We start from the raw sequence: 8,190 nt of genomic DNA, 5'->3' as shown, positions 1-8,190 counted from the left end.
TTAATTTCATAATATTTACTTTAGGAAGCGGGCGTCTGCTTTGGCTGTATAGATAGCAACATACGTACATATGTATTAATTAATTTCTTAATATATTTATTGTAGGTAGATATGTATTGGAAGTATACGTTTTTTTTATTAATACATTTGATTTAGTAACCAACCCATACTCTCTTGCCAAGTAAAAATTCTAATATTCTTATCAGCGAAACAGTAATGAACTTATTAATATGTATATGTACACATGTACCATATATTAAACTATAACAATATTTTGATTTTCGTTTACTTTTCTATTTTAATTATTTTTACAAAAACTACTTTGCAGTTCACATCTTTCACATCAAATATTCTACAAGACATTTTCTCTCAAAAAAAAATGCCAAAAATACAATTTGTATTTATTTAGCAGCTATATATTTTATAGTGGTCTGATATCGGCCGTTCCGACAAATGAGCAGTTTCTTGGTAAGAGAAGGCTGGGTGTAAAATTTCAGATCAATATCTCAGAAACTGAGGGACTAGTTCGCGTATATACAAACAGACGGACATGACAAAATCAAATCAGCTCACCATCCTGTATGTGTATCCTAAATGGATTACAATCTAATTTTTTATCATATTAACTTATTTTGAAGGTCGTAGACTCAATTAGTTTTATTACTAATTAATTTTGGGATTGTTCAGATATACTTTATCTATTTAATTTATTTTCAAGCAATTTTATAAATATATAAATATAAACATATTTATGGAGTAAAGTCAGCCGGACGTTTCAAAATCATGAATATCACTTATATGAGGACTAAGGCAATTTTTCGCCCGATTTTATCCATTTTAGGCACAAAGATACACTGTTAAAATTTGCCGATATATGTAGTATAAAGGAACTTCGAAAACCTTTATATTATTCATGCCACGTTTGCCTGCTTGTTGAGCAAGTCAGGGATTGATTCCACTGAGACTCAGCTATGTTTATAAAATGTTTGTCGATTATATGTCTACAAGTAGCCAGATGCGTATACATATATGCCCTCTTTACCGGAATCTAGTTGTAAGGTGATGACTGTTCTGGCTAGTTCATCTGCTACACAGTTCTCGGGGATATCAATATGTCCTGGGACTCATTGCAGGTAAACAAAAAAGAAGTATACTCAAGTTCTTTTTGAAAACAACTCTCACGACCGATACTATAACTAACTGATGATTCTGTAAGCGGTGTTAACTTCAAGTTTCATTGGAATCTAATTTGAGATCGACAGGAATATTTCTGAAACAATACACGAAATATTAGCAATCAGCAAAAACATGTGAAGTTAAATATTTTTCACCCAAAATCACAATAATAGTCTATAATTTTTTGTTTCTACCGAGAATAAGATAATAAATAAACGATTTGTAACGAATTGACATTATTTTCCGATAAAAATTATAAAAATCGTAAAAAAATCAAAATAGTGAGAGTTTGCCTTAAAACGATTTAGTCACCCATATTGAAAATAGCGATGCTAGAGTCAATGTAATTTTAATATTGTTGTCACGAGATTACATCTCCATTGCATGAAACGAATAATGGAACTAAAATCAGTTTTTATTATAATTGTTTTCGTCTAATTTTTGTTTTAACGCTTTAAATGCTCAAGTCTAATAATTTAATTTCATCGCACAGCAAATCACCGGTTTTCTAAAAGATCTACGACGGAATTAAGTTGCACACTTTCTATAATTGGCAGCTTACAAAAAATAACAACAAAATCTGGATAAAAACACGTATACATAAAATGTTTATGATAATTTTTAATTTTTTTTAACAAAAAGCGCAACACTGTAAAAAAATTACGAATAAAAAAAAAACGGAAACCCTGACAAAAACAGCAACGGCACACAACGCAATTGAAAAAGGCAACCGAGGGTATGCAAAAAACGGATCGCAAAGACAATAACTATATAAAAAAAGCTTCATTCAAAAGCAAAAAGGACACGCACAATTCATTAGGTGAATGAGAATAAAAATGAAAAACGTGTTTCTGCGTAGAAAAACGATTTTTCGTTAATGAAAAAAACGCAAAAAATAGTAATTGTCATACATTTTCAACTTTTTTATAGCGCCAATATGTTAATGCTTTTTTTACAAAAAGGCAGGAAATACCAGAAAAAACAAACGAAATTGCATGAGAAGGTTAAAGCATCAGCGTTTGAAAAGCGCGACAGGATGCTGTGAAATTTCACATAAAAGTAGCAGTTAAATAAAAAAAAAACCAGACAAACAAGTACGAAATTGAAATACTGAAAAAGGTACTAAAAACAGAGTTAGAGCAAAAAAAATGTAAAATTAACCGGCAAAATATAAAAAATGACGGGCTGTCGTTGGAAAAAGCGCGGAAAACCTTTAAAAGGTCTGTTGCATGTGGCATCAGCAAAACAGTAGAATAAAAAAAAAAACGAAAATCACAAATGAAGCCAAAACGCATTATTCAAATTCATTTGTGAGAAAAAATCCGATGCGCATCCTAATGACTTTTCCATAAAAAATACCCAAAAGTATGCAACGTTTCCAGCGCGCACATACACCATGCTTGGCAGCCTCATTTGAATAATTCGCTACGCAGAGCCAGTTTTATCCTTTTTTTCTACCCGATATGTCCACAAAACATCCTAAGATGATTTTTTTTCTCACGATGCGATGAGGCCACATTGACTACCCCACAGCATAGTCAGGGTGTCGACGATCACTCCAAGTTGCAACTGCTGCTAGCGCTGCGCCTAAGATGATCATACATCATACATATGCACGCATAAGATACCGGAGAGGTGAGCTCAAAGAAAAAAATCCTTACACAATCCAATTTGCATACCGAAGAGACACGCGGAATAAAAAAATCCGGATTTTTTGCCTCATTTCCATGCAAGAATTCAACGCAAGAAATTAAGAATTCAAGATAGCGCGGCAAAAGAATGTGTTGTCAGTGGTGAACAATAGCAAGCCAGCGCACCAAAGGACAGCAAACCAAATACAGCACCCCGAAGAAAGGGTTCAACAATGAGTAAGTGTGTGCTCAAGGCGAGGCGCAAGGAGCAAGAAATACGAGTTGAATGCGTCAATACGACGATTAGTGCTTCGGCGCTGGGGTTGAGGTGAGGTGAGGCTTTGGTCGACATACAGGACAATAAGCGGTGCATCCTCAGCTGTAATTTATGTGTAGCACGAAGCGCTGAAGTGTACAAAAGGGTTGATCGCGCCTAGCGAAAGGGTGTTCGCTTGCCAACTGGTATCCTTTTGTGGGACAAATACAATGCGATTTGCATATTTGATCGCGTCATAAAAGCAGTAACAAACGATGTTATTTACATAAGTATATGCATGTTTGTATATACATAATGTGGACTAGATGTATTTAGATATGTATTTTATAAGGTGTGTGCTAAAATATTGATGCTTGAAAAATATTTCCTTGCAGCTCGGCAAGAATAGCGTCAACGTAATATGCTTCGAGCGCCATTCAACCAATCCCAAGAAGTTTTTCGCGAATGAAAGGAATTTACGCAGCCAATGGCCAGCGAGTTTGCTTTTCTTGAAACATTACACCCGATGTTTATATCGGATATATATGTATAGCCAAGGTTAAAATTCAAGTTTCAAAATAAACAATTTTAATTTTTTTTCTTTCTTGTGTGCTTCCGAGTTACACTTTAAGCAGCGCAGAATCTATGGTAATACCACGCTCGTTTTTTTTTTCGTTACCACTCAAGCAAATCTGTAGATGAATTTGACTTAATTGAAAATTTTCTACGCCTAATAAATGCCTTTTTTAAGAATAACCTGGATAAGACAATCATTAATGAGTGGAAAAAAAGATGCTTCTCATATTCCCCTTTGTCCTTTCTTATCACTAAAAAAGCTACCCTCACATTTCTTCCGTTATAATTCACTTATGCTTGCCATTCCCTATTGATTCTTCACTTACAGTTTGACCTTTTTCTTGATATTGATTTTGTCTTCTTATTGATTAGCTATTCCTTGCGCTCTTCCTCTCACAAATCGCCATTTGCATTTCCTCATTATTTTACATACTCATTTGATTAATTGTATTTTCTTACCACCCTTTCGTTGTTATTCGCTCAACTCTTTTACGGTAATATAAGTATCCTTCGCTTTCTCCTGCGGCATCTTTGCATTGTTTCGCAAGTGAAAAATTAATAAAAATAAATATTGATCCATTAGTTTTATTCTTGCGAACAATGACAGCGACAGCAAAACTTAATTTAAATTTTTATTTTCTTTAAGAATATTTTCCTAGTTGATTGTATTGGAAATATTGGCAGCTGTCTGCAGAATGGTAATGAGCCATACAGATAGCTATTTGATGATTGTTTCATTAAAAAATGGGAATAAATACTGAAGATGCCTTGGGATTGTAGCTCGCAGCTGCTTCCCAGTGCTTGATTTATTTGATAATTTTTAACTAATGCGAATGATAAGCTTATCCTCATAAACAATTTGAAGACGAATTCTTAAGCTAGACGATGAAGCAAAGGTATAAACGTACATAGGTATAGAATTAAAAAAAGTCGGTATTTTCGTAAGGGATAATATAATTGATCAAGAGTCTGAAATTAAATATTTGCTTTAGCAGTCCAAGTATTACCTCGACGCCGTTTGAGTTCAAACTAGTCTTTCGGCTATCTTAGTTTTTCCATTGTTAGGGTCAAGGTTCAATAGATGTAGAAATTATTCTATATTATTCTATCACAACTATGGTAACTTAAGCGAATTTTTTGTTTGTTTTACATTTGTACCTAGTACATATATAAAAACAAAATACTAACAAACAATTATTTTCTAACTAAAATTAAAAATAAAATACTTAAAAGCTAAATGTTCCCTTAATAGGTCGGAAGGCTTCTTGCGTTTCTCGTCCAGCAGTTTCGATGAGTCCAGAAGCCTCCTCATTAACATGCTGTTTAAGCCTCATTTCGTGGGACTTTGCAAATTTGATTGTTTCATTTACCACTGAATTCACGCCTAGATCACGGTGTAGGTCAGCAGATCTAAAGTACGTTTAATTTGATGCCCCACTTAGATGCCCACTTGGTAATTGCATTGACTGCTGTCTGCACTCGTCGTGTAAACACTGAGGTTGATTCTCCAGCTGCTAACAATGCTGTGTCATCCACAAATGTCGCTGTTACATAACTTCGGTCAGTAGGGATGTCACTGGTAAAAAGCAAATAAAGCATTGGCCTCGCTTCCCTGGGGAACACCCGCTTCTATCGGTTGCAAGTTAGAGTATGCATTCTCTTGTTTAATGTTGAAGTATCTATCTTGTAGGTAGGAAGCAATTATTTCGCAATATGGTTTGGGTAACATGCATTATGATTTGAGCAACAGACTCGAATGCCTAACTTTGTCGAAAGCTTGAGACACGTCCAAGAAGCCCGCCGAACAAACATTCTTTTTATCCATTGTATTTTCTTACGCGAATGGCACTGCACTTTTGCCACCGAGTGCAACTCAACTGCTGCCTGCTAGATTTAATTGAATTTAAAAATTTCAGTAATATTATTTTAGACCTTTATTTATGTTCCTTTGTCTAAAAAAATTAGGTATTGTTATTCTTATAACAGATATTATAAATAAAATTTAATATTACATGGGTTTCCTCGAGCAAAAAACTGGCTATTTTCAATAAATTTTTTTTCATATAAAAAATGAAATATTTTATTTATACTTTTTATTTTTCCAAAGAAACATACATATTTTACAAAGATTTTGTGAAATTTTCAAAGTAGAGTATTCAAAACTCGGCAATTCCGGCAGGACCTCGGAAAAAAGGTGCCTCCGCGTTGATAGCAGAACTTCTTACAGGATCATCTGAAGTTAAAAGAAAGAAGAGGTGTTTTAATTAAGACCATAAACAAGGTATTGGACGAAGGAAAAATAAAAAAGTGAAAATTTAATTTTTTGCAGACGTTTTTACTTAAAAATGCAAATTTTGGTACAAATTTTTCGACTTCTTTATAAATAGTCGTACTTGTTGTTCAATGCTTCCTTCAAGACCTTGTAAATTATATTTCGAAGACTTGTATAAAATTTCATTCAGATCGGTTGAGTAGTTCACAAGAAATCTTGGCAACCGACTTTGAAAACACAGTTTCAAGAAAAACGCGTTTAAAGTTTTAAGTGACTATATAGCTGACCTCAAAGGACCAACTTTTCAAGGCTGTATCGCCAAAACTATTACTCGGATCAACTGGAGCATTAAGGACAATATTCTAGAGATGTTATAGAATTAAATAAGATAATAAAAAAAATCGATTTTCTGAAGCCCTGAAACTCGTGTAACTCCTTTACTGAACTAAATATTTATCAAACCAAACAAGCACTTTCCGAGTGTATTTCGGACATTAAATTGTTTTGAAAAAATAAATTAACCGTTCATTGGTGGATTCATTTTTGGGTGGGCATTAAATTTCTTTTAACTCTTTTCTTCGAGAGTGAAAATATTTTTATCTAAAATCTCACTTCTACTCTTCAGTCAATTCAAAATTCCTCGTATTAACAAGTTAGTTTCGCATAATAGTATAAAAATATAATATAATCGCAAACGTTAACAAGTAGAATAATATGAGAAATTGTTCATTTTGAATTTCAATCAATTTTTTTTCTTAACAAATGGCATTGCATAATATGCGTCAACAATTTAAATATGTGAATGGATGTCATTCAAAGGTTCTTCCTTAAGTACCTGCGCATTGCGCATGCGTGGCGACCACATGTTGTTATTGCTGTTGCTGCCTTCTTTACAGTTGTTCTCGCTGCTTAAACGCCTATATCCGCACATCAATATGTCACCTTCATCCGCCAGATTGGCCAACACTGAATGAATACAATCGCTGAGCAGATGTTGTTCCGCGCAAGGAAGATAAGCCAAGGCAGTGACCGAGAAGAACAACAAACGTCTGCAAAAAGAAGTTGAAAAGACGAAAATAAAATAACAAGTACACCTCCACGCGGCCATTGACCAAACATTTGTGGTTCACGATTTCATATTTGGAAGTTGTTGTTTCATGTTTGGATCCACATTTACAAGTTGATGAAAATAGAACATAAGAAGTAAGAATGTTTCGCGTATGTCCATAAAATGGAACATACAAGTATAACGATCTACCCGGTAACACAATGAAAAATGTGCACTCTTGTGATTATGTAAGCAGTGAGAGGTAGGGGAAAGAGAAATGGAAAGTATAAGCCGGAGAAATCGTAGGACTACGTAGCATAATCACCAAAACAGCAGTTTCCTTGCGATACGTGTAGAAAAGATACACAACTTACATACCAATTGTATAACAAGGCGTGGTGAATGAGAAAGAAAAATTAGGAAAAAAATGAATCGGGGAATATATAATCATTCATCATTAATTTGAGTAGACACTCACAAAGTACATACCCTGCAGGAATTATACAGATATGTAAGTATTTAAAACTTTCATATAACTTATGCTAAATTAGAGAGGTCTGAAATCAATCTTAAAATCGCGAATAATATTAACTAGGTAAGGCCAATAAGCTCGGCTGCATTCTTCAAACTGCATTCGGGAAAATTTGGTCTCGCTTTTCTGCGAAGGATACATGGACCTTTACGCCTTGATATTGGCTAAAAACGAAATTATTAGCTGTAAGAATTATATTATATATCGTTGATCAATTGTCCAGAGCAGAGGATCCTTCTACGCTGAAAGGAACGAGAACAGCGTAGCTTACCCGAGAGTAAAAAATTTGCCTTAGCAAAAAGCAATTTACATTGTAGGAACTTCTTAAAAATCAAGTCCGGTGTGCTCACAACATTATGCTGACTCCAGAATGTAAGCCTATAGATAATATGATGGCCCTCATTTTAACTGACTGCAGTTTGGACCAAGTCTCCGTAGTTTAAGGGGAAAAGGTAATGTACTCGTATAATTCGGTTTCATGAATGAATTTCTCACAAGGCTTCCTAGAATGTCTTTCAAATTATTTTGCAATCCTTGACTTTCTGACATACCTGATATTAAATATCCGTTCATTTAGAGTTAAGATTACCTTTACTGCAAACAAGAAGTCCTTAATTCGAGATATTATTCAAGGAAATTCTACTTTGCAAACTGAGCTGCTCTAACTGCTTTAAGGAAGCCAATAATGCAGAACTTTCC

The 8,190-nt window shown here is 34.2% G+C and overlaps 1 long non-coding RNA gene across 1 annotated transcript; it reads right to left on the bottom strand.

The window, feature by feature from the left end:
* Positions 1-671: 671 nt before the first annotated feature.
* LOC138857546 (uncharacterized) lies at positions 672-1,411 on the bottom strand. Its single transcript, XR_011396654.1, has 2 exons — positions 1,332-1,411; positions 672-1,270 (listed from the first exon to the last, which is right to left on the bottom strand). It is a non-coding gene; the product is annotated as an uncharacterized lncRNA (long non-coding RNA).
* Positions 1,412-8,190: the final 6,779 nt, after the last annotated feature.

Source organism: Bactrocera oleae, chromosome 2, assembly GCF_042242935.1.
Source record: "Bactrocera oleae isolate idBacOlea1 chromosome 2, idBacOlea1, whole genome shotgun sequence".
Taxonomy (NCBI): domain Eukaryota; kingdom Metazoa; phylum Arthropoda; class Insecta; order Diptera; family Tephritidae; genus Bactrocera; species Bactrocera oleae.
Note: the sequence above shows the minus strand (reverse complement) of the source record. Positions and strands in the feature narration are given on the sequence as shown.